The sequence below is a fragment of the Anopheles coustani genome, chromosome X, assembly GCF_943734705.1.
Source record: "Anopheles coustani chromosome X, idAnoCousDA_361_x.2, whole genome shotgun sequence".
NCBI classification, from domain to species: domain Eukaryota; kingdom Metazoa; phylum Arthropoda; class Insecta; order Diptera; family Culicidae; genus Anopheles; species Anopheles coustani.
The window spans coordinates 5,648,841-5,674,606 of NC_071290.1; positions in this window are offsets into that span (position 1 = coordinate 5,648,841).

The window sequence follows — 25,766 nt, forward strand, 5'->3', positions numbered from 1 at the left end:
ATAACAGTTTTAGGATGCGAACCGCATCAATACAAACTTTGGAAAAATAATAATCATACTTTGTTTCCATTATCTTTCCTTCTATTTTCCCCTGACAGGTACAAATGAAACCGAATGAGAATGAAGTTTGTTTTTCTTTAGGGACGGAAGAATGTGGAAAATTGCTGTTCTAGCTGGTCCATATGTATGTGTTTGTGTGTGTATTTTTTTTTGTGTTCGTTCGTTTCTGCAACTGCACTCGACAAAGATCTACTTCCACTGTTTTTTTTAACCCTCACATGGTGTCGTGTCCGTTAGGTGGTTTGTTTTTTTTTCTTCGATCGGACTGCAGGATATAACTACACTCACACACACCTTCATCTTTGCACCGGAGACTTCTCCGGGGGTTCAGCAACATTCCCACAGCAGAACAAGACCGAAACACACGGGCACACTCTTTGCGGAAAAAAAGGGGCGGCGAAGGGCGGGTGGAAAAATTTATGCTTCCTTTTAAGGGCCGAATTTATTTCCGGTTACATACCCCGGAACCCGGACCCAACCCCAAGCAGGGAATACGTTTTCAATTTGCCTTCAATTAGGCCATCGGAGAGCCCATCTTTGTATCGGGTGAACCCGAAATCGTGCGCGCGTCCGACGCTTTTCCGCTTTGCCGCGAAAGCGGAAAACTGGGATGGCGTCCGACGGCGACGACGCTGCAGCACATTATGCGCATAATTTACGTTCGGAGCCGGTCCGATCCGGTCACTTCAGCCGCAGCCGCCTCGTCCCCGGCGGTTTGGCTGCAAAATCGGTTGATTTACTTCGAATGTTGTTTTCTCCAATGTGTCCAATTGTTGTTACCCAAACCAAAGAAAAAACAGCACCAACCATTTTTCGTAACCCAATCCGCATCCATTACTCCGAGTTCAATTTGAATTTCAATTTTCTTGGTTCAATTTTAGGAGAAATTCATTTATCAATATGGCGGACCAAACGTTAAGCCACCTTCCAACTCTTTACCATTAGCGAAAGCCCAAACCCAAATCAACTCTTCAGGGAGGAAGGGTTTCCAGTGAGTTACAATTGTTTTAAGTTTATCTTTTTTTTTATTTATTTATTATTTATCGATATCACACTTCCTTATTTTCGTAACAATGTACGCTGCAACTGTTAAAAGAGATTTTAATATGAAGCGACTTTCCCGTATATGTACTACTCAACTATTTTTCCATTTTTTAATCATTGTTATTAAAATAAAATTTCACATTCTTGTAAATCTTGTCAAGAATCAAGCGTCAATATAACATGTTTACTTTACTGCTACACGCATGGAATACAATTGTGGATATAATTATGAAACAAATATGATAAAACCAATTTGTTTAAAGTGCAATGAACGTATGTTGAGAAAGTACAAAATTCTACATACACAAGTATTTAAACAAATAGTTAAAAGAGAAATATGAACTAATTTTAAAAATAATAATATGAAATATTGTCTTGTTGTTGCTTTCCACATTAAGAAACTAATATTTCATTTTAAAATAAGCTTAATCACTTGCAAAACATTAAAGCATCAAAACATAAGTTACAACAAGGAAAGGGTTGAGAAGAAAGAGAAAGCGGGAAATGTAACATTGATTTCTCATCCTAGAAAGTTTTGTAATTTGATTCTCTAACATTTCTTCCACTGTCGAAAAGTATCGAAACAACATTGGAAAATCCATAAAGGTGTAACGTAAACTGTTTTCCAAACGTCATTTAAAATTGTAGCGCAAAACGCACCCCGTTAATAGTTATTCAACTCTGTTTTGAATTTGCCTCCAATATTAAATGACAATTACTATATGAAATATGAAAAATTTATCATTTCTGAAATGGAAAATGAAGAATTGACGAGAGAAAAACATCCACTGGCGAACAGATCAGAAATTGATGACGGCAGTGGTCATAAACTAAACCGCAACAGAACGATGGTACGTTGCTTGCTTTGCGGGATAGATTGGGTGCCACCAAAAGCGCGAAAAGGATGAAAATAATCCGAGTAGTAGCCTACATATATCTCTCTGCAAGCCCGTTCTGGCGATTTGTTTTTCCGGATCGTCATGGGTTTCTTTTTTTTGTATTGTTGGAGTTCTATGGAACCATTTAAGGGGTGGACTCGTTGTTGGTTTGGTGCTAATGAAGGTGGCCATGCTTTATCACAGCTTCGGCAGCCGCGCCAGCACGATAGAGTCATTCCGCAGCGACGCAACGTTCGATCCGATGTTCGATGTTTTTCCGTGCACTCATCGTGGTAGGCCACGTGCAAATAATGGCCACGTTGCGCCACCGGAACTCGTCGTAATCGAATTCGTAGGCGCGTATGTCACGCCGGGTGTGGCCCGAAATCAATAACACCCCTCACACACCGCACACACCAACTGCCGGTGTTGCGTGAATCCAGCGGAAAAAGGGGGAAAACGGAACGGAAAGCGACGCTTCTATCGCCACGGAAACATTAAATAGATCTACTGGCACCGACGAGATCGTCAACAAATACGCACCCAGTGTGCAGGGGTTTCCCACCCCCTCGTCCCACTCCCCCACCCCTTCCTCCCACCCGAAAAGTGCCCATTTTCCGGCCATCGTTTTCCGTGAAGCCACGAAGCGGGCGCTGGGAATTATTATTTCCGACCGGAACACACTCAACTTCATCGCGGGCCTGGCTGTGTGTGTGTGTGAGTGTGTGTTTAACCCGCCGCCAACCGATACGCAAATACGCCCCCACCCCCTCGTTTGTCGGAAAAACCAGTCCTGGTTTGTTTGTCCAGCCTTCGGTCACTCGATAAACACATGCATTTCATTGGGAATGTTTTATTTACGACCCATTAGGCACCGGCACCCTGCAGGCGGTGCGGGGAGTGTTCCGGTACGATGCATTTCGGTGGCCCTGCTTGTCCTCTTGTGTGTAATCATATTTTCCAACCAAACGCAAACAGTTTCCCGGGGAACCGCCCAAAAAACCCCGCCATCGGTGGAGACACTTCCGGGCACAAAACACTGCAGTGCGTTTCGAGATCAAGGCCCCCTCCCCGCTTGCCGCGTGCCACCTAATTACACCCCCGGAAGCTCGAGGTAGCATCTTCAAGGGACAACAACGCGGAAGCATCACTGTTTTGTGACGGAGACGAAAACATCTTGAAGTGGAAAAAACTTTTCCCCCCGCGACCCCAGGACCAGGGGTGAGAACAGAAGAAGAGGAGGCTAGGAAGTGGGGACCGAGGTTGTGGGAAAGTTGTACGTTTTATATAAAACAACCGTTGAAGAGTTTTCGTTCGCCAAGGACCCTTCAGCCGGCTCGTTGCTATTAGCGTCGATTTCGTATCGTTTCGTAACCATTTTTTTTTTTTTTTTCGGGAAAGACATGTCGACTAGTGGGAGAGAGGGGGGGGGGGGGGGGGGGGGGGAGAGAGAGAGTGGGTGGGAAAGCCAACTACGGACGGGTGACATTCGGTTCGTCTTCTGCATTTCACGCTGCGGATCCGGCGTAAGCGCTCACCTTTGACCGTGCTTTTCCCCGTGAAGGTGCAACGATTCCCCCCCCCCCCCCCCCCCCCCTTTTGGATAAGAGGAAAACTTTTGCATCGTCCTTGAGTGAATCTTCTGTCAAGTGCTTTTCCTTGCCGCCAAACGGGTAAAACGCTCACCTTCCCGCGGATGCAGTTCGGTGGCTGCTGGAGTGGGCCGCTCGTTCCTTCGACGCGCACTCGGTTACGGTTACTTTACGCCCCCCCCCCCCTCCCCCTCCTCCCCTTCCTTCCCCCATTTCCCCGTTTTACTCACCCCTTAGTTTTCCACCCCCAAAAGTGACCTGCTGGCGACGACAAACAACTTTGACGGTGAAAAATTGTTGCAAAACCATACGTTCCTCCCGTTACAGGAACGATGACTGTGGTGTGTGTTTGTGTATGTGTGCTAAAGTGTTGTGTACTTTGTGCATCCAAGAGGGCAAGAACGGTGGACATAGAGCTCTTCGCGCAGGGCATAACAGGATTGAATTTCAAAGCCACCAATAACTTTGCTTCATTTCATTAGACGCTGGAATCGGTTCACCATTTGCTGCAATCTTATTTACATAAACTCTAATACACTGTAAGCTTTCAAAGCGTAAACGTTGAAACCCGTCAACAAAGTAATCGGAGCCTTTTTTACGCAAATCGTCTGAAAAGTTACCAAACCATTTCAATTTAATAGACACAATAACGGCATATTTAAAACGGCGTGTTGTATAAACCTTGTTGTATATCTCTGGTGGATACACCTTGACATATTTGTGTTAGTAAATGGTGTTTCAATTGTAAAATGTAGATGATTTTAAAAAAATGGTGACCAAACAATTCTTCAACAGCATCCGCAGTGTTTCAACTGCAAAAAACTAAAATATTCAATAAATTTTAACCCTTTCCACTCGAGCGACGCCAATACGGCGCCAAGCCAGTTGAAGCTGATGAAGTCGTACTCAATTTGCAGTTCTTGATCTATGCACTTCAGCGTTCAAAGTGACGTTTTGATATTTACGATGAATTAATAAATAAACTACGTAACTTTTCTACGCTATTTAAACGGTAAAGTAAACAGGGGCCCCTGCGCAATACTGTAAAAAAATGATAAATTTCCGTCTTGTTTATATGCTTTTCAAAAAAGTCAATGTTAGATATTACTTTTATCCTATAATCAATAAGTTTACTGGCTGGCTCCTCGAAACTTGAATTTATCAATCTTGTCTTACAATTCTCAATCATTTTTCAGAGTAAAAACTTATATAATTTTACTTCACCCATTAAAATTCGTATAAAATATTTGTTTAAACACGTAAATCGTTTTGCAAAGACTATATCTAGCAGGACAGGTCAAAAATACATTACTTGCATTTAAATTACTTGATATATTCCAAAATTTGGTTGATTTCATGCAAATGCATGTTTGTTTCCAATTAATACTCTTCAACTCTGATTACATACCAGACCATCCTTTCATTATTTGGTCATGGTTCTTGGTAATATTTTTTATAGGATGCAGTAAAATTATCCATTATTCATCGGTTACAATTTATTACTTTTCGATCATTGCAGAACATTGATGAAGTTTCTAGAATTTTTGTTTAAGTATGAAGGGAACCCTTGAAGGTTCATTGCACTGCGGCCGCTTAGTCCGCGCACCTCGAGCTGCTGGTTCGCGCATGCGAAAACGCTCTCGAAAGCAAAGGGTTAAATTCTCAAATTTCAAAGATTAATTGTTGAGCAGTTTTCAATGAGCTAAGAGAGTTGCATCTTGAAAATTTATAGATAGCAAAACTAAAGATAGAAAAGTTTCTTTTGGTTTTCTATTCTCGTGATCAAAAAGATGAGACTAGTCTTTCTCCAGGAAAATATGCAATTCGTTTTTCAGCTTTATTGAAATTCATTATTCATAATTTGTGAGATATTTAAAATTATTGTCCAAAGTTCTCCTTATTTCCTTTCTAATAATCTTGTTCAACTGTACATGTTGTGTGTTTCTAAATGGATTAGGTTAGCTTTCACCACTTGTATTTCTCGGTTAAAGACACATTATTTGTTACCGAGCGAGCTGTCAAAAACACGACCCTGGTAAACGAAATTGTCATTCATTGCTGCATGCCTCGTAAACCGTATCGTTCCAGAGCTTCGGAATTGTCTTCGTTCGTTCGGGCGATGAATACGGAGTACGATTCAAACTCTCTCCGTCGCATCGTCTCACCCAAAAACCCTACTAATTGACTATTCAAGGTTTTCCGTACACAAGTTTATCTTACAGCACAAAGTAATGATGCATAAAGGGGGGTGCAAGTGCAAGGATCCATTAGTATTCTTCTGTTTATCTGTGTGGAGCCGACTCGAGCGTCCTCGAAGTGTTTGCTAGGTCTTGTCCGCCCCCCCTCAGCCAGGGCACTACTTCCAGCTGCATTTTGAAGTCCTCACCCTCTCCCTCGCGTGGTGTACGTGCTCCACGGCTTGCATCGGTTAGTTCACCTGCATTAGCGGCACAGCCGAGACGACCTCTTGTCTTGAGTCAACCCCTTTTCCCTTCTGGCTTACGCCACACTCCCACGATCGAGATCAAACGTACCGCATGCCGGCGGTAATTTCCATCCCCGGGAGCCTTCCCCCCTCCCCGAGGGGTGGAACAGGATTGAACGAAGTTTGCCTTCCAACCGGGCGCCAGCTGACAACGACGAAAGTTCAAAGCCAGCCGGGCTCAATAATCCCGACGACAGTTTTCCCGATCTTCCATTCTGTTCCTTCCTCCTCGGAACGGAAAATGAGAACCTTCCACATGCTTTCCCAGTTCGAAATGGAAAAGAACTGCACTTGTACAATCGCTGTTCGCTCTAATTATCCAATGTGTGTTTCGAGGAACGGAATCGAAATTGGAATCATTCGTTCGAAGAAAAAAAGTTTAATTCTGATTGCAATTGTATTATTTTTATTTTATCTAAACTTATTGTTTGAGGTATATTGAATTTTAAAATAATGCATAAATACTATTTTAAGAGCTGGATGTTAGGTAACAGTAAACAGAATTAAATTTATTTTTGTTTTGGGCTCTTCAATTCGTTTGACAAATGGAAGTTAGAGATTGTTTTATTTAAACAAAGTTCCTTCTTGCAACATGCTTTACGTGTATTTGTACTGCGTCGTTGTATTGTTTGTTATATGGTTTATAAACTCTTTTGCATTTCAGTTCTATTAGTAATGGAAGTGTATAAGTTTTAAATAGTCGTAGCTTGCCGATAACACATATCTTAATGTTTGTTCCACTTACTGCCCACATCTGCTACGAGCATCAATCTCACCGCACAAAAGAAACCGGTGTTGGCCCTGCTGGCGTTAATCCGGACGATGTCAAACATCCCCCCCCCCCTACCCCACCCGTACATCCGTTTATCTCCCTGCGACGTTTGAGGTCATCGGGCGTAAGGTCAGAGCATGCTGCCGATCCACGCAAACATAGGAGTAGTTGAACTGATTTTGATGAGGGTTCTTGCCCTCCCCCCCCCCTCCCCTCCCCCTACTATCGTGCCATCCGTTTTGCTTTCATTTTTGGCCGCCCTTCCCTCCGACCCCCCTTCACCGCTGGAGGATATGGATGTTCCCAAACTTTCACCGGCAGTGCAGCATCCATTCGTCCCAAAAAAGCCCTTCGGATCGGAACGGGAATGGCGGTTTCGACATTGTCTGACACCGTCTGGTACGCGGGAAGAGAGTTGTGTTTTTTTTTTTGTCGCAACAGCAACGTCGGGTGGGGAGGAGGTTGGCGAAACTCCCCAAACGGCCTTTTTATATAACCATCCGTCTTTGGCGCACACCGTGGCGGGAAAGGTCGCCGACGATCAACATCGCACTCGCGGACACTCGGTGACAGCTGTCGAGGTGGGGGGTGGGAAGGGAAAGATGGGCATTTTCTGCTCCCCTAGCAGGCGCTTTATTTTTATGGGTTAAAGTTGATAAAACATACGACAAATATGGTGCAGCAGCCGTGACACGTTGGAGGGTGGGGGGAAGGGAGAGACAGCCGTCTACATGTATTTATGATCGTCGAGTAGCTGCGGAACGAAAAGCAACAGCGAAAAAGCATGAACAAAATGAGCACGACAGAACAATCGAATCGATTTTCGATACTCACTCCCCCCGCAATATAAGTTGTTTCCAAGTACGCCGGGTAAGATTTTCCTTTTTCTAAGGCTGTGCGAGAAGAAAAAAAACAGGCGTGAGGAAAAACAAAACCGGCAGAGAAATATGTTGCCGGCACGTTGAAAAACTTACAAAACTTTCAAGGGACAATCGAGCGAGGGCGGCTTTTTCCGAGCAAGAAACACATCGAAGTGTATTAAGGTCGGTTAGTAATTTTCCCGATTACTTTCATATGGCGCACGAGTTTTGCTCTAATGTGCGTTCCGAAAAACAAAATCACCGACTTTCCTACTTTTGCTCGTTGTGTTTGATAATTTACGCACTTCGAAGGGTTTTTTTGCGAACAGAAAAGATTGTTTCGTTATTGCTTACCAAAAATTCTTTTCTTCTTATGTTTGGTTTACGTTTCATCACTTATTCGTTATTTTACTGTTTGAGTTTTTGTTAAGTAATTGATGCACTTCGAAGTGTTTTTTTTTTTTGTGAACAGAAAAGATTGTTTCGTTATTGCTTGCTAAAAATTATTCTCCTCTTACGTTTGTTTTGCGCTTCATCAGTTATTCGTTATTTTACTGTTTGAGTTTTTGTTTGGTAATTTACGCACTTCGAAGGGTTTGGTTTTGCAAACAGAACAGATTGTTTCGTTATTGCCTACCATAAATTCTTCTTTTCTTACGTTTGGTTTCCGTTTGATCAGTTATTCATTTTACTGTATGAGTTTGTATTTCGTCATTCACGCACTTCGAAGGGTTTTTGCGAACGGAAAAGATTGTTTCTATGTTCCGTTATTGCTTATAAAAAAATTTTCTTTTCTTACGTTTGGTTTACATTTCATCAGTAAGTCATTTGACTGTTTTGTGCTTGCTCTGTAACGGGGTTTATAATTGAAGCAAATGAGTTTTGTTTTCGTTACGTAGCTCAATGTTTATTGGTTTTGTATATGTTTATATGATATTGTGTTTTATTTTCATAATTTAAAACAAAAACTTTTCATATTAACTGATGGTGTGTCTCGCATGACAACGTTAGGGTGATTATCCTACTGAAATAGACTCCAACACAGCTGTGTGCTTAGCAATTATAATAAAAAAGGTAAGTAGTAGACCTAGCTGATGTAAAAGATCAACCAAATAATCATCGATTCGTATCTTGAGCGGCAGGTAAACATGTTCCACCTTGTGGAAAAAAAAAACGTAGCACGACCGAAACCAGCACGGGAAGACACCCGCTGCCGATGTTTGCATTCGGCTTAACAACATGCGAATGCTTTTATCAGACCGGGGGATGGAGGGCTTGTCTTAAAAAGTGACATCATCATCACCGTCGCTCGGTGCGCACCTGCAAGATGCTGCGTCGGTGTTTGCCGTTCGGCCTATCGTACGCCGACCAGGCTCGCATGTTCTTCTCGCATGGAGCATCCAGGGAAAAAAGGGGCGAAAACGAAAGCAGCTCTGGAATGGCAGGTCGGTGTCGCAGCTGGTCGTGCCGCGCCTGGCAATGCCATATTTTAACCCGAGCAAACATTACCGCACCATAACCTTCCCGGGGGAGGGAAGTATGTTTGCGGTGGAGGAAGGTTTAAGGATTTCTTGCCGGGATTTTGGAGAGCGAAACCCGGGTGGAGCCCATCTTTTCCCGAAAGGCCGGTCGAGGGGTCCGATCTAGCCGCTTGGCTAGTTTCGGACCGATTTCGCAAACGCAGCAGGGGGTGGACGACCACTGGACCCGATCGTCCCGGGGGCCGGGTATGAATGCAAATTAACACAGCTGCAGTGTCACCCGTGATTAGTATTGTCGTCTGGCATTCTGACGCAGCGCCACGGATGATGTACGTTCGGGATCGGGTTCGAGTAGAATGCGGAACATGCTCGGCCACGAGCCAACCCGGCCTGTTACCCGACGATTCCCGCCGTCTGTTCGATGCTTCGAGGCCTTCCTCCTTCGATTTGAAGCGGTTTGAATTCCTTCCATTGTGGTTGCGCAGCTCGATGGTTTTGTTGAACTACGGTAACTGCACACTGTGAACGGTTTGCAGCAGCCATCATAACCTTGTTTGCAAAACGCATCACAACATTGTTATTTACGCTTTGATCATCGCTTGCTTGAGGCAGTCAGCCCTAAAACGAAGTATGCCATAAAGTTTATAACTTATAAAAATGAGAACTATATTTCTATAATTTTATCCTTGTGAACAGTTGTTCAATTGTGTTTTTTTTGTTATTTTTCAACTCTAAACTTACACGCGTAATTATTTTAATACAACTTTTGTAAACCATAAATAATTATTCAGTGTATTTAATGCTAGAAAATCACATGTAATGTTCAACTGCAATTTCATCTCGAGATGTAGATGACAGCAACATTCATTCCTCGGAAACTTTCACTTCAGTTGACTGAAAGTTTCCGAAAGACTCACAAACAACAACAAATTATGCAGAATTGTAAATTAGCTATATTATTTCAATTCTAAAATCAATAAAAATACTCATTTAGAGTTGGGAAGCCTGCGAGTGAACTTAAATCGCATACAACTGATTATTTCTTTTAACGATCATTTTATACTATAGACTTCTTTCAAAGCTGTCAAAAAACGTTGATTGCTGTGAAATAAATTTCACTAAGTGATATTCTATTTGTAAAACTAAAATTGTTAGTTCTTATTATGCGTTTAGACATGCTTAGTTGGGTTTCACATGAGGGAAATAAGTGTTTGACAGTTTGCTGTTAAATGAAAGTTCCAATCGTTTAAAACCCCTCTAAGATGTATTAGATGAGATTTTAAGATAAGACTGTAGATGCGATAGCTGTTAGATAATTATTTTAAGAATTTTATTAGTCTTTTCTACACATACATTGGTTTGAAAAGGACACAAGCACCTGTTACCGTCATTAACTCATTTGCAAATCCATTTTAGATATCGTCATCAATTTTTCGTCACACTTTTTAGAATAATTAATCGATTAAACCAGTTTCTGACACACGGTTGATGAGTGTAAACATTTAATCCTGTTTAAAAACAGAAGCACACATTAAAGATCATCATTAATCTAAAGTTGTTTTCTCACGCATCGAGGACATCCATCTTTTGGAAGCTCTGATAACCCTTTGATAACACACCGAAGTGCTTACGGTGCACTCAATATTAATTACCAAGCAGTAACACGAGCGAAGACAAATTTTCCCCAACATCATTTGGACGGGTGTTGGGTTGGCTGGTGTGCGGCAGGCGGTGCGGAAGCGAAACATAAATTTTCCCCTCGTTAGGATACATTTTCCCCATGGTTAAGCCCCCCAATCCTCCCGCGGGCTTCGTCGGGTATGGGAGTTAATGGGACGGTTTTCGGAGCTGCGCCCGGAAGCGCTATGGATACACTTCATCATCCTACCTCCCCCCCCCGGTCGCACTACTTCCCATCTTCCCTCCACAACGCCACGCGAGAGCTGGCGAAACCCAACGCCAAACACGCTGTACAAGCGAGTCGTAAACACCGGTCAAGTCGAGTGTCACCCGTTTTTCCTTCATCCGCGGGGCGCCCGAGGAGGGGGGATGAGCCGCAGGCGCACGAGATAAGGAAGATGGTGCACTTGAACCTTTACACTATCCCCCCCCCCCCCCCTCGCAGAATCCGCCCATCCGATGAAGATTGATGCGGCTTGCGGGTGATTTGTTGACGGGACGAATTGAAATGGATGCCTCGGGCGGAAAATCTACTGATCCGGCGGAATTTCCCTGACCCCGCTAGGCAGTCCATCTCCCCCCCCCTCCCCCCCCCCCCCCCTCCCGGTGGTTCGATCCGGACGGCCGACGTCAGGAATCGATTGATATGCGTTTGCATGCGGCGGTAAGGTTTCGTTTTGATCCGTCTGTCAAGCGCTCGAAGCCGTGGATTAGGAAGATACCGCCTACCTTATATGGGAAAGGTTGTGCCACTAGGGCGGATATTGTGCGGACCTCCGCAGTTATCCCTCAACGGAAGGGGACGAACACGATAGCTACCATTCCGCTCGGATGGATGTTTGTAGGAGGAAACATCAACACAAAATGGCACTGTACACGCCCCACTACGTTGTGCCTGTTAAGATCGTGCTTTTAGAGTTAACTACGCAGTTTCTGATACTCTGATAGCCTCTAAAACTGAAGAATGTCTACTAAATACTATCTTCTGAGTATACAAATGAAGGCAAAACAACAGTGTACTTTGTTGCGTCAAGCGTCAGTAGGTCCGCCAATTATTTTGAAGGTAAACAAGATCTCTAAACCAAGCATTAGAATGTTGTTTATTCATTCTTAATGATACACAATGTGTATCACCGGGTTTCAACTAGCTTGTGTTCAAAACCCAATGGAATGGAGTACCTCGACACACGTCAGAATGTCTCCAAATTTCCCGGAAGAGTCGTTCCCCATCCCGTCTCCATTCCCCAAGTTGGCAACCGAAGCAAATCATAAAAGTAGGTTAATAACACGTCCCGGTGCACCGGCCAGGTAATCCGATTTCACGTTTGGGCACCAACATTCGCCGCAGGTAACAGAAGGGACGGGGCGTGAAACCACCGACACCTGGTATCACATTTGTCCACCCGAGCACGCCGACGTTTGTTGGTGCCTCCGCCCAAGCAAGCAAGTGGGGCCCTAGATTAGCCGACAAAGTACCTGCGGCATTCGCGTGGCAACTGGCCGGAAAAACTCGTTAGAGTGAACCATGGCAACGCGACTGTTCGACTTTCGCTGCCGGGGTTGTGCTGCACCTGACGGGATTGTCTGGTCGTGCCGAAGTTCGCGTGCTTTGGGCGTTGGAACGTCACGTTTAGGGTACCGACGCTATATTTCGACAAAGTTGTTACTACGGGGCAGATTGCAACTGTTGCTGGAGGGACAGACTAGGAGGATACTGTGTCCACTTAGTTTCTAACCTTGCCCCGGGAAGTTGTCGCTTTGTTAAATCACATCATCCGACAGGGCAGCGCTGAAAACCAATTCCGATCCCTGAGGTACAAAATCGCTTAAATCGAACTATATACCTCATGTTTAAAGCTTACCGAATATGGTTGGGTGTTAAGTTTCCTGAACGAAATTTGCCAAATAATTACCAAAGTCTTCTGGATGATAGATTAGGTTCCCTCAACCCTCAAGAGGCTGCGCTGTAGAGTACAAGCGTAGGCTTCCTTTTAGACATCCTGCGTTATCGTTGTATGGGATTTAGTTGAACCTGTGCTGAACGACGGTCACCACTTCCAAGTCGTCCAACATCTCGCCTATCTTTGGGAGTTGGTCTGCAGATATGCCCACAAGGGTTTTTAGTCCCCCGGGGTGAGGAGCTATAATGGAGTAGGCACCACAGCGATGAGATTTAGGAGATGTAAGACTGTCCTCTTCCTTACGCACACTGAGTTTGTGCTCCAGTTGGATATCCGTGTAATCTGAATGAATCCAGATGACACATCTCGTAAAGTCTTCAAATGTTGTCATTACTATGCAATCTATAGAGCTTCAAATATCTGCGCATCTACACGCGAACTGTGGTCTGCGTATGGCTAGTGTCTACACAATAAATACTGATGATCGAACGGAACGTTTTATTTAGATCTCCAATCTCCAGGATCTCAGTGACAAATAAAAGGATTCATCTTCTTGAAACCATCTTTTGATTTGACGTTATTGCTTACAACGTTTCGTTCAATGCTGGCCTTCAGTTTTTTGATGACAGCGCTTAAAATTTGACACCACTACAAACTGCTCTCGTAGGCATTTCACACACACACACTGGCATCGCTGCCACTTTTCCTCCCACCCTTCCCGACCAATAGGTCTGCTCTGGGAACAATCTGAGCGGATAAGAATATTCTATGAAGGCGTACGAGCCACCACTAAGCTGCAGAATGAGATGCAAATTAAATAGTAAGATATTAATGAAACTTAATGAGTTTCGTACGCTCGACTGGGCCGGACTCGGTATCAGTGTCACTCGTCGGACACATACACACACATACACACACACGGCAGGAAGCAGAAGAGTAGCGCTACCGGCGAACAACCACGTACGATCCAGCATCGCTGGAGCTGGAAGTCTATCCCGGTCGCCAGGGGGACCTAAGCCATTCCAAGCTAGCTGGAACCGAGTTGCTTCCACTCCACTTGAAGCTCCCTCGACATAGCGGGTAGGTAGGCATGTGCTGATGAACCTAACCGATGAGCGATGGCGATGAAGAAAGTTATTAAAATTTTACACCTTCATTCGTGTTCGCCTTAATGGAGTCTCGTACCCCTCACTCTCACTGGCATGCTCACGCACACGGAAGGTTCTCATTTGCCGACGGCATGGGAAGCCTTGATGGATTGCACCCATGCGCAATGCACAGAATGGGAAGCGGCTGAGTCAACTAGGAGTGGAAAACCGGCTATCCTTCATTCAATTAGGCAACCTCAAAGCCCCGGGTTCCGGTCGTTTATGTGAGACCCTGGACCACTCTGGAGGTTCCACGGCGTTAAAGGTACGAACCGAAAACTGCTGACTGCAACGTCCGGAAAAAAAACAGACAGTTCCTGAATTGAGTTGCGGCTGATTTCGATGGTGCGACCAAATGTGGTTACAAACAAATCAAATTATTGCGGCAAAAACCCATCCACGGTGGACATGATCCACCCTTTTTGACACTTGTGAGGCACCGCACCGGCGAGGGGTAGGAGTAGTTCTGCGTAGAAGCAGCAGAACCGTCCTGGGTTTGCAATCAAATAGATAAATGCATTCATGGAAGTATCCTCTGTTGTTCGATTGACCAACGTCCGAGCGACAATGTAACGGGGAACTTGGGCAACGTATTGAACACAACCCTTTCTAGGGTGTCCCGGTTGGCTGGTATAAACCACGGTTAGGTATAACCCCTTAACAACGACACTCCCAACGGAGTAATGCAAACTGTATCGCCCTCATCAGCGTCACATCGTGTAATACGATGCTTGGCCTATCGCGAACGAAGTCTTCGGAGTGACCGGAAGTCGTGAAAAGGCAGTGATGCATACTGGCTACGCACTCCACGGCCTGGAGCCACACAAGGCGAAGCAGTAGAGGTCCCTAGCTCCAGCTTAGCGTCGAAACTCGCCGTGTTTTCCGGGTAGTGTCGTATGTTTATTGATTCACAAATTCAATCTATTTCGCACTACGGTCGTGTGGCCGGTTTCGATCCGTCTTAATTGGAAGCGACCATTGGATGCAAAATCCTACCGCACACACGGACTCTCTAGGGTAGTCCCGGTTGTAGATACCGCAGCGATAATGAACGCTAGCGTCAACCAAAACTGCAAGGCGGGAGCATGGGAGTTGCGTTATATCTCCCTATGCCAGAATGGTCCACTCCGAGTTCTCGGAACTTGTTTCCACGAGCGAGAAGTGGCTCGGCAGCGATTTCTCAACCCCTCGGGGGAGGCGTGAGGGCCCCGACCGGCAGATACCTGGTGTGTAGGACACGGTCGGAAACAAGCATCGCATGTCCGACGGGTCTGGACCCGGAGTGTTGCAACGAGGTGCCCAAGATAGTCTGACATGATAGTAATTTAATTAATTTATACATTGTAACCACGCTGCTAAATGCTACACATGCCGGACACGCTGGTGTGTGGAACGGACGTGACAGCGTACGCCAGCTTCACTTGTTGCTATGCGAAGCAGCCGGAGAAGTCATCACTCGACTCGGCAGTTCTGGTAGTTGTTCTGGTTTGCCTATCTGTAGCCGTACCAGCACCGGCACGCAAAATGGAAAATCGCAATGTGTGCTAGTTAGTGTGGGTGGGACAATTTGCAGGCGATAGATTTTCTCCCCGACACTCCCCTAGCACACCCCTGCACACAAAAGGATATTTACAAAAGTGCTCGTAAATCGTCTTCCCTTCGGCGCGGCGGAAGGTTAATGGCGTCGGTCAAAACAAATTACAAACGCCCCGCGTCTCCGTGTCTCCTCCCTGACACTCGTCGATGACTCATTCGACAAAGTTCAGTGTATGAAAAGGCGCGCCCCGCAAGTCAATCGACTAGGTAGCAACAAGCTCGTAAAGAGCGTTCGGGTGGAGTACCCACTTCTGTCAAGTGTCCGTGCACACAGCACACAATCTACGCGGAACCATTTAATATCGGTTTGGAGGCGGGGGAGACGCAGCTAACGCTAACGAGGTTGAATGGTTTCCACCCCTCATCCCCTCCAGTCTGCTGCCGAAAACCCGTTGCGAGCAGCAAACCCAGCCTCCTATATCAACAGCGCACCATCTTGAGATCCGGAGCCATCATTAAAAGAACACCACACCACACTACAGCCACACTACCCATACCGCACCACAGGCGACGGCTAAGATTGGGTTTCTTCCCCCCCCCCCCCCCACCCTACCCCGCACCCCCCCCCCCCCCTCCTTTTTCGCTACCTTTCCAGTGGCGCAAAATGGCGGGCCGCACCCGCTTTGGCGAATGAGTGAGGATAAACGGTTGATGTGCTTTTGATGCGATTATAATGCCGCCAACATTAATGAATCGTACACCCACACACACACACACACACACACACTGGTGGGTGGGAGTCCTGGGAAACGCCAGCTGAGGTGTGACGCAGGTGAAAGGAAGCGAACGCGAGTGCTCGAGTTAACGAGCCTGGAATCCGGGATGCAATGAATCACAAGCCAGGTTCCCCACGGGATAGTGTCTGTACGCGCCGTATCCCTGCAGTGTGTGCGTGCTAAAACTTCTTACCTCACAGTTTTCTGTGTTCTCTCAGACCAACATATTTGAGGTTATCATGAGATAACGACGCGAACTGTCAGCTTTGTCAGCACGATCTGTCAAAATCCTACACAAAAAGTAAACAAAGGATGAAAAAGCGCAAAAAAATACCAACCACGGCGAGAAGTTATCGGGCGCTGTTGGGATAAAGACGTGAAGTGTCAGCTTTCTTGGCACGATCTGTCAAACTCCTATACGAAAAGTAAACAGTGCAGCAGCGCTAGATCCAAAAACAATCCTCGCGAACAGAATTGGGGGGGACATCAATCCAAAGTTTTTTGTTTGGTTTTGTTTTTCTATATAACTTATAGAAATAGGCATCTTAAATATATTGCAGTCTTGTTAGGCGTTTAGGTTACCCCCATACAATGTACGTTGTCAGTTATTAGGTTTAGAATCATTAGCAATACGTCGGCGCAATCATCAAGCAAGATTCATTGCAGGACTATTGCTCGGAAGTATCGACGCTCCATCTTCACTTGACAGTCTTCACCTCACAGTCCCCCGTTTGACAGCTAGGCATCACAGGCTACTCCATGAGACAAGATGCAACACAATTGTGTGCTGCAAATGTCCCGATGAATGCGATGTTTCGAATATTTAATACTCTAGCGAGTTACTTTGACTTTTCAATAAATATTAGCACATTTAAGAATAGGATTCGACCTTAAAGTTAAGTTATAACGTTTTGTGTGTACAATATGTAATCAATATAAAGCTCTCGTTAAGTCCACGCGGCGGACGGAGAATATTTTATAATAAACAATAATAAACACTACTACAATAACGCAGCCGCTTATCGTCAAAGTCGGCCTTGTTCATCTGTTGAGTATTTCTTGAAACTTTAACAGTGCTTTGTCGCTCACATTGTGTGTTGTACTGCGTGCGAACAAAGCGGAGGCGTCGATCGTAGTAGTGCTCACATATCACGCCAGCTTAACTGATAACCACACACACACACACACAAACACACCCCCTCTCTTTGTGCCCTTCTCGACCTTTTTTTTTCGGGGTGCGCGCGTGAGTGTGAAAAAGGGGTGAAAATCCGCTTCTTAGCATGGGGGGAACCGGGGGGGAACCGCAACCGCTCGCCCCCTCGAAAGCCGGTGTGAGCATAAAACACTATTAGCGTAGCTGTTAGCGCTAATTAAAAAGGGACGCTTTTCTTGCGAGAACTCCTTTTTCCCGAACGGCGTCTGGAAGGTTTGGAGAAAGCTCGCTCGAAGGTTTTTCAAACAAGTAACAAACGCGAGAGAGAGAGAGAGGGGGAGGGAGGGAGCGAGCTGGCAATAGAAGAGCAAGCATATCGGTGTCCATGTTTACCGCAAAAGTGCCTCCATCCCCCTTTCCGTTCCCCGTTGCGTGGGAACAAGATTACTCTCCGTTAATTAATTCATCAAGTGTACTTTTGAGGCGGCTCGGTCGAGGCTTTTCCACCGCAAGCGCGTTGATACGGAAGGCGCGCGTATCCGACCGCATCTGGGCACACTCCCCTCTCACTCCCTTCCTCCCTCCCTCTCTCGCTCTCTCTCTCTTTCGCCGTGCCTCCCATTATCTTCCCGAAGCGTTCATATAAATTTCAAATGCAAAGCTCCCACCCCCATCGGAGGAGTTTCTCCCCCCCCCCCCCCCCCCCCCCCCAACCCGATCGGAAGGCGGCGATGGCGGTAATTTTCATCACGATAATGGAACCCAATTGACCACACCAACGGGAACGGGAAAACGGCGAAATGGTAAGCGGAAAAGCGGCCACCAGCTGCGAACCGAATGGCGCTGTACGCGGAAAAACCCCGAAACTTTCTGCCTAATTTCGGGCCCGGGAATGGAACGCGGGGCGGTTTTTGGAAAATTCGCTTCGCCCCTCCCCTCCCGCTATCCCTCGGTCATCGGTGCTCGGTGCTCGAATTTCCAGCCGCTGCTTGCGGTGAGTGGGAAACATTTTCCCTCCGACCCAGCTGCGCCATCTGCGTGTGTCACCCAGGTTTACTTTCCTCCTTGTTTTTCCGTTTTCCCCGGCATGTGCGTGTGGTCAAAGCGAGACGCGCTTCCAAAGACTCCTGTGTCTGCAAACTGCGAATCGTTGATGGGTTTGTCGCTTGGTTCGACGACATTTCTCATCGGGAAAATGGAAGAAAAAAAAAAGGAAACGCCGAACGGTAATTACCTTTTCCACCGTAAATCCGACGCTATCGCACAGTTGGCATCGGGCTGGGGGTGCCGGGTGGGGGGAGGGCTATTGGCTAATTTTGTGCCGAACGAAGCAGAACCACCGGTGCGCGGGCGGGGTGGATGGAAAACGGAAAAGTTAGCTGGTGGTCGACTTAACGAGGGAGATGGGCCGAGGGAGGGAGTGTTTCGAAATCGAAACATTGCCATTGCCAAGGGCCGACGTAAAGGACGAAACAATCGCTCGCCATTCGGGTGGCGGCGATAAGCGCCGAGTCGCAGATAAGAACCAAACAGTCGTTTCCTGCACGATAGACGCGTGTGTGTGTGTGTGTGTGTGTGTGTTTGTGCAGAAACCACCAACAACTAGTGAAGCGCGCCCAAAGGCTGTTCTGTAGCTATGTGAGGAGAGGGGAAACGGAGCGACCAAATCTCCCTCCTTGCCACCTAACACTCCTCAGAGGTTCCAGGCTCTACCTGTTAATGGGAAGGAAATTCGCTTCAGTCCACAATCCGCAACCGGTATAGATTGCACGAAACGAGCGCCCTAAAGGGCGTGTCAACTTTCACAACCATTTGTCGGCCTACCGCCATCTTAGATCGGAGTAGATAAACAAAAGGCGGCAAAGGGGGCGCCCTCCAGGTAATCTGGGGAGTGCGGGGCGTGTGCTCCAAAAAGTGTCGAAACCAGCCAGGGCAGCGAGCACCCGGGCTACCGAAATGGAACTAATGGATTGTCGAGAGCGATATAAGAAATTGGATACCTCCCTCCCGGCGCAAGAGGGATCCGGCCCGCGTCGCCTTCCCTCTGGGGAGAATTAGTTGCTAGCGTAGGAAGCGTTCTCCTTCGGTGTAGAATAGCTCTCAAACCAACCGGCGGCATCCTAGCAACGGTGGAACGGTTGTTGCCTAGCTTCCGATCGATGACAGGGCTGCAATAATGAGCCGTAGCTTATCCTTAATCACCAATCGATTAACGGAAAGTTTTGCCCCCTTGTTCCCCGTGCCGTTTTGCTGGTACATCCGAAATGCGGAGAGGTGAAGGTTATCACCGCTGGTACCGGAATGGTACGGCTTTAAGTAGCCTAGCGAAGAGCTAGGAGGTATAGACATTACCAGATACCAGACGTGATATTAAATTGCAAACTTCATTAACGCCCGCATACGCAGTCCGAGGGAGGCGAAGGTTCAGGACCTCACACCGGAAGGTTTCAGGGTCAGTAAAGTTCAGTCCCCGGTCCTGGCAACTCCACTCCGCTGCGGGCGGATCAAATGTCGGGTGTGATTAAAATTAATGTTTAATAAACAATGGGCCGGAACGCGCGAACCCGGAACAACGTGCCGCCCCGTTCTGGGCGAAACTTTCCGACGAAACCACCGCAAACGGCCACCGCCCGACGTTGACAGGTGGTGCACCTCTAAATCTTAGCACCAGCACCGGGTACGGCGTCCACTGGGTGGACTCCTGCTAGCTGCTGATGAATAATACAGCGTGTCAGTATCCAACCGCGCCGGGTTGCGCTCTACCAGCGGAAGTTTTAAGACGAAGGACCATTCTCTGCCCAACGCCGGGCGGTAGCACTTTGTGCCAGCAAAATGTGATACACGTGTGTGCTCTTATTTATGGATGTGGAGCAGTCCGGACCTGAAGTTCCTGAACCCTAGCCCGGTCCATTGCGGGACCGGTGGACGAGTTCTCGCATGATCCCTCCGTAGGAGGCGCCTCGCGGTGGATCCATAAAGTACTAGGGTACGCTAGAGAAATTAAACACAGACACGCCTCTAGTACGGAACTCTGGAGCTGCAGGATGGTCTCCGTAGACGAACGACCACTGTCTTTTGTCCAGCCAGCTGCAGTCCTAGCTTCCGAGGGTTTTACCGTCCAAATGCACCACCACCTTTGAAACGTTCCGCTTTTAAGCCTACGAAAACTCACCTCACCTGCAATTCAGCTTTGTGTTCCGCCACACTACAAGGCCTTGACTCAAGGTCGCGGTCGTTCCCACGCAACCCTTTTGATGGCAAGAGCGATGGCAAACAGCAAACAAAACCCCCCCAGAGTTCGCCAAATCTCCCGAGCTCCAAAAAGCTCGAGGACTGCGAAAAGGGCTGCGCTAATAAAGTGCTTTAAAGTGCGGGTAGCCAGGAGCACGTCCCCGTCGGTGTTGGTCGGTGTTTGGGAAATTTATGGCGAATTACAAGCTCCTGGTGAGCATCACGAGAATGTGCGCCGGCTTTTGGAGGTCCCGGCCAAGGATGGACGGAAAAAAGAAAGAAAACTTTTCCTCCCAACTTCTCTTCCAATGCGGTAGTTATGGCACGCCGTGCTGGAGCGGGTCTACTGAGCAGGTAAACCGCAGGGACAAAGGAAGAACCTGCTTTCTTCACCTTGGCGAGGCCAACGCAACGTCGACTCCTGGGACTGCGACCGTCCCGGGGAAGTTTCTCGGCGCCTTTCGTGCTTCCCGCAAGTGTGTTGTGATTGTATCCACTCCACACGCAAGCTTCTTAGCTCGTGCGGATCCAAGAGGTAGTTCCAGAGACGACAGCGCGATAATCCCTTCCCGCTTGCCGCATTACCTTGCCGAGGGGTTTCGGTTCCCCCGGTGACTTCCGAGCAGGCAACGCTTGGCATTTGCTTCACGTACCAGCACACACACACACACACACGAGTGGAATCTGTGGGCGGAAACCGATCCTTCGCAATCCAATAAATCCCCGTACGTACGGAGCAAAGCCAAAATCCGCCATGCAATCATCAGATTGCTCGCGCCGACATCGCGCACAGTGGGAGCGATCTCGGCACGTGAGGCGCCATAAAAAGTTTCGAAGAAGTTTCGTGTCGGGTAAAAACACATCTAAACAGGAACATTTCTGGAGAATGGTGAGGTGGGAGGGGGAAGGGAATCGTCTAGAGAAGTGTTGGATAAGGATTGGAGTTGATTTGATTGCCTGCAAGAAGTCGGAGAAATTGACGAGAACCGAAGTTTCCGTATCATGACGATCTACTCCGTTTAGCCTGAGCGCTGGCAAAGTCGCAAACCAACGCGTTCAGGTGAGGCTCATCGATAGGTTTTACGTCAGCCCCGATGGGGACTAATCACACCAATCTTAGCCGATTGGACTGACTGGATGTGACAGCCACCGTTCGCCCGGAGCTTCCTGTCAAACATGTCGTGCAAAATGGCGACGCGAGCAAAGCGAAATACAAACAAAATTAAGTTACAAGGGGCAAAGTGGGCAACTCTCTTCGTCCTAAGCGCCCGGAGTGTGTGCACCCAACTCAACCCCGGCATGTCTATCCCGGGCGAGCGCCCCCTGACAGATAGACGTTCATACCACCGAGTCCAAGGTGCGGCGCGACAGTTTACAGCTGTCTTGTTGGTGCGGTTTGCCGAGCGGATTACAGATGAAATAGAACCATGTTATTCCTGGATATCGTTTGTTTTACCTTTTTGCGTCGCATTTGTTATTGTGTTTTTCTATGCTGTCGAAAAATGGGTTTCCCGTGTTTTCCCGCCTTCGTTATCAGCGCCAATGATATCACACGAGCAACGTTGATGGAAAAGCAATGTACCGACCCTTGAAGCCAGGGCTCCTTAGAAATAAGGGGGGGGCTGATTATGGCACATGTGTGTTCATACGTGTATGCCATAAGTAGCCGATGTAAGGATAATGAAAATGGAGCGCTAGCTAAAAGGATGAACGTCAGCGCAGCCGAAGAAGTGTTGGTAGAAAGTTGACATGACGGTAAACGAGTTACTCGCGAAGTGTCGGAGAGATAAAAAAAAACAACAACAGCAAAGAGGTTCATTCACCGCGCGAACACAATGGGAGCAGGGTAACTCCACCCCCTCCCTCAGCCAGGTAACACACTCATTCGCTTCAGCCGGCCGTCTTCCGCTTGCCAATATTAAAAGTTAAACAAAACCGACGCAAACAACTTCCCATAGCAAGCTGCGATGTTTGTTTGCTTTTTTGCACTCTATCGATTCGTTTTCATAACTTTCAACATCCGGTTTGCTGGCATCTTTTTCACCCGATTCGAGTTGTTTTTTTTTTTTGTTTTGTCAGGCAGGCTTATCTTGCCTTTTTTTCCGATGAACCGTTCTGGCTCTTTGACATTCGCATCTGTTTGTTTGTTTGGTTGTTTGTTTGTCCCTTTTGAAATCTCTCTTTCACTTTTTATCCCACTCCATTCCCATTCAATCCGGAAAGATGGCAAAGCGTTAACAGATGGATGATAATTAAACTGTGGCTTGGCTCTGGGGAAAAGAGTTGTTTTTAACGTTATAATCTGTCCACTACCTAGGTTGTTGGAACATGTGTTTTAAAAACGCAAAAAATACAAAAATAAATTGTGGTGAGGATGTTTTGACATTTCCGTGTTTCATGTCTCACAGAGAAAGAAAGAAAATGTTAGAGCTGATAAAGAGAAAACAAAAGATCTCGGTTAGCAAAAACTAAATAAACCTAACAAAGTCTCTTTAAAAATGGAGAGTGGTCCACCTTTTTTCCAAAGCTCAGCACTGTTACCGTGTGTTAATAGGAAGTGTGTATGTCTTTTGAGTAACTCGTTAAATGCTGAAAGCTGCTTTGTTGGGCTTTCGATTTCGCAATCGTTGTGTCGAGAGGTTTATCAAACTCCCTGCTCGAATCTTTCTGGAAGACGACTGCTTTTGCTGACATTCGTACAGACACATATTTTCCAACCCCCCCCCCCCCCCCTCCCCCCCTCGTTGTCCCTCGGGACTGGCTCCTCCTTACCCCACCCCACGCCGGCAAGTTTTGCTTACGGTGCCGAAAATATGTATATGCTCCTTTGCATGGTTAGTCCCTCTAGGGTAATTCGATCCAGACACGTACCGGGCTTGAGCAGACCGGGCACATCCCGGGTCAGCGCGGACCCTGGCGAATACACACGCACGCCCGCACGTGTGTCAGCGAAAAATTAGCCAGCTGTCAAATTCACTTGTCAAACTAATAAGGCGTAATGGGAATTGCCGTAGCGTTTCCATTTTCTTCCTCCCGCGCTGCAAAATGATCATCGTTACGAAACACGTTTTTAAGAGTAACCACAATCACACACACACACACACACCAGTATAGCGAACGACGTGTGTGTTTGCGTCTGTGTTACGTCAGACGATTCGATTACCAGAGGATACGGTATCTTCAGTGACTTGAAATAGCTGAATCCTAGTTGCTTCCCATCGGAATGGCCCTGTTCACACGTTCCCTTCCTCTGTGCTTCATACCTCCACCTTTCCCTCATCCTTCTCCAACTCCAATAGAGGAAAATGGCACGTCCCGGGCTACTACAACTATGCGAGTAATGAACTCGCTCTTTTATTTTGCGTTAAATGCACACCAACCAATCGCCACGTACACGGCATGATACTTGTTATATGTGCACTGTGTGGGGGAGGGGAGGGGGGGGCACACAACACCCAGAAGCGCGCGTGTCAGTGCAGGGCGAAGCCAATGAACTGGAAACGGTTTTCCACCGTCACTTCGAACTCGCCAGCGGGTTTTTTGCAAAACTGCCGGCGGCGAAAAGAAAATCGCCCGGGGGGGGGGGGGTGCCCCTTATCGCGGGCTGCGCTTGCTGCGGAGGCGATGGAGAGGCATGTGCGAGACGGTGGAATCGAATCGAGCACACGATGACAGTTCCATTTTTGGTGCCAAAAAATTACGTAATACTCCTCTCTGTTGGCAAGGATGTTCCCGATAAGCCCGGCCCGGCCAATGCTTTGACAGCTGGGTTGGAGGGGGTTGGGGAGGGGGTTCTTTGTTAGGGTTTGTGTGTAATGAAAATGTATGAGCAGCACCCAACCCCCTCCGCGCCCTCTCTAACTCGGACTTCTTCTCGGCCTTCCACACGAGTGACCCAACGCGCAAGGAACGGGGGGAGAGGCGAACTAAAAGTGCCCAAAAAGTGGGCGAGTAGGCAGGGGGAGGGGGTTACCGAATACCGATGGGGAAACAAACGATATGTGGGTGACGCAAAACGGACACGGTCCGACTGATTTTAAAGTGCTTAAAGCGAGCCGCAATGTTTACACAACTGAAGCGGGGAGATAAAACAAACGGAAAGTGGAGACGGGAGAACGAACGGAAACCAACCGGTGGGAGGAGGGACGGATTTCGATTTGGAAGGCATCCTTTTCCGAGGAAGAAAATGATCAAATCAAGCCTCCACGAACCTGAAACCGGAGCCATTTCTCGTTCTCGGAGGAATTTAATAAAAATGGAACATCAAAACATCAACAATGGATGACGGAAGAGCTCAAACATCGGCTGGAAAATCCTCGAAAACCCCCCCCCCTTCTATTTCACCGGCACTCCAAGAAATAGTTCTTCATCGCATTGCGAAACAAAGCGTGCGGTTCCGTTTCGATTGCCTATCGTTTACCGACTTTCGCCCAACAGATCTGTCCGATCGCTAGTGTTTGGTTCACCATTTTTTCTCAATGACCGTTCCGGACTTTTACCGGTTTCGTTTTTCTTTATTTTCCTGACCCCGGCGCGCTCGAATTGTTTTGTCATTATTTGTAGAAAAGTATTCTTCGTTTCGTGTGGAAAAATACAGCCAAACCCGAAACTAAGCCCGAGGTTGTTGCAGCTTTAAAATATGAAGTGGCCCTGCGAGAAGGGAAAATAAAAACTTCGCTTCCGAAACCACGACACCAACAACTCCTGCCAATCGAAAAAAAAAAAGGATTCGTGCTAAGGATTTGAAGAATAGAAAATCACTCACACACATCACGCAGAAAAAAAAGACGGGGCAAGATAATTCGTGACTTCCGATAAAGAAGCCGTCACACAACACGAGTAAATCCGTTCTATTTCTTCTATTCATTCTTGCTAGCTTTTTTTTTTTTTTGACATGACAATCAGAAGAAAAGCGAAAACTCCTTTTGAAACCGGAAACGGCTCTGTTTTCTTTTTTTCGTCTCCCGTTGAAGCGAACCTTCACTTTGTTTACTTTTTTTTACGCATCATAGCGACGATTCAAAAGAAAGGAAACAGAATAATAGAGTGTGAGTTTTGTTTCTGTTGTTTCCTTTTAACTCTATCTGTTAGATCCTAGATCTGACATCCCAATACGTCACCGCACGGTGGGCTAACCCTACTAAAAATACTTTGACGATGCTGTCGCCA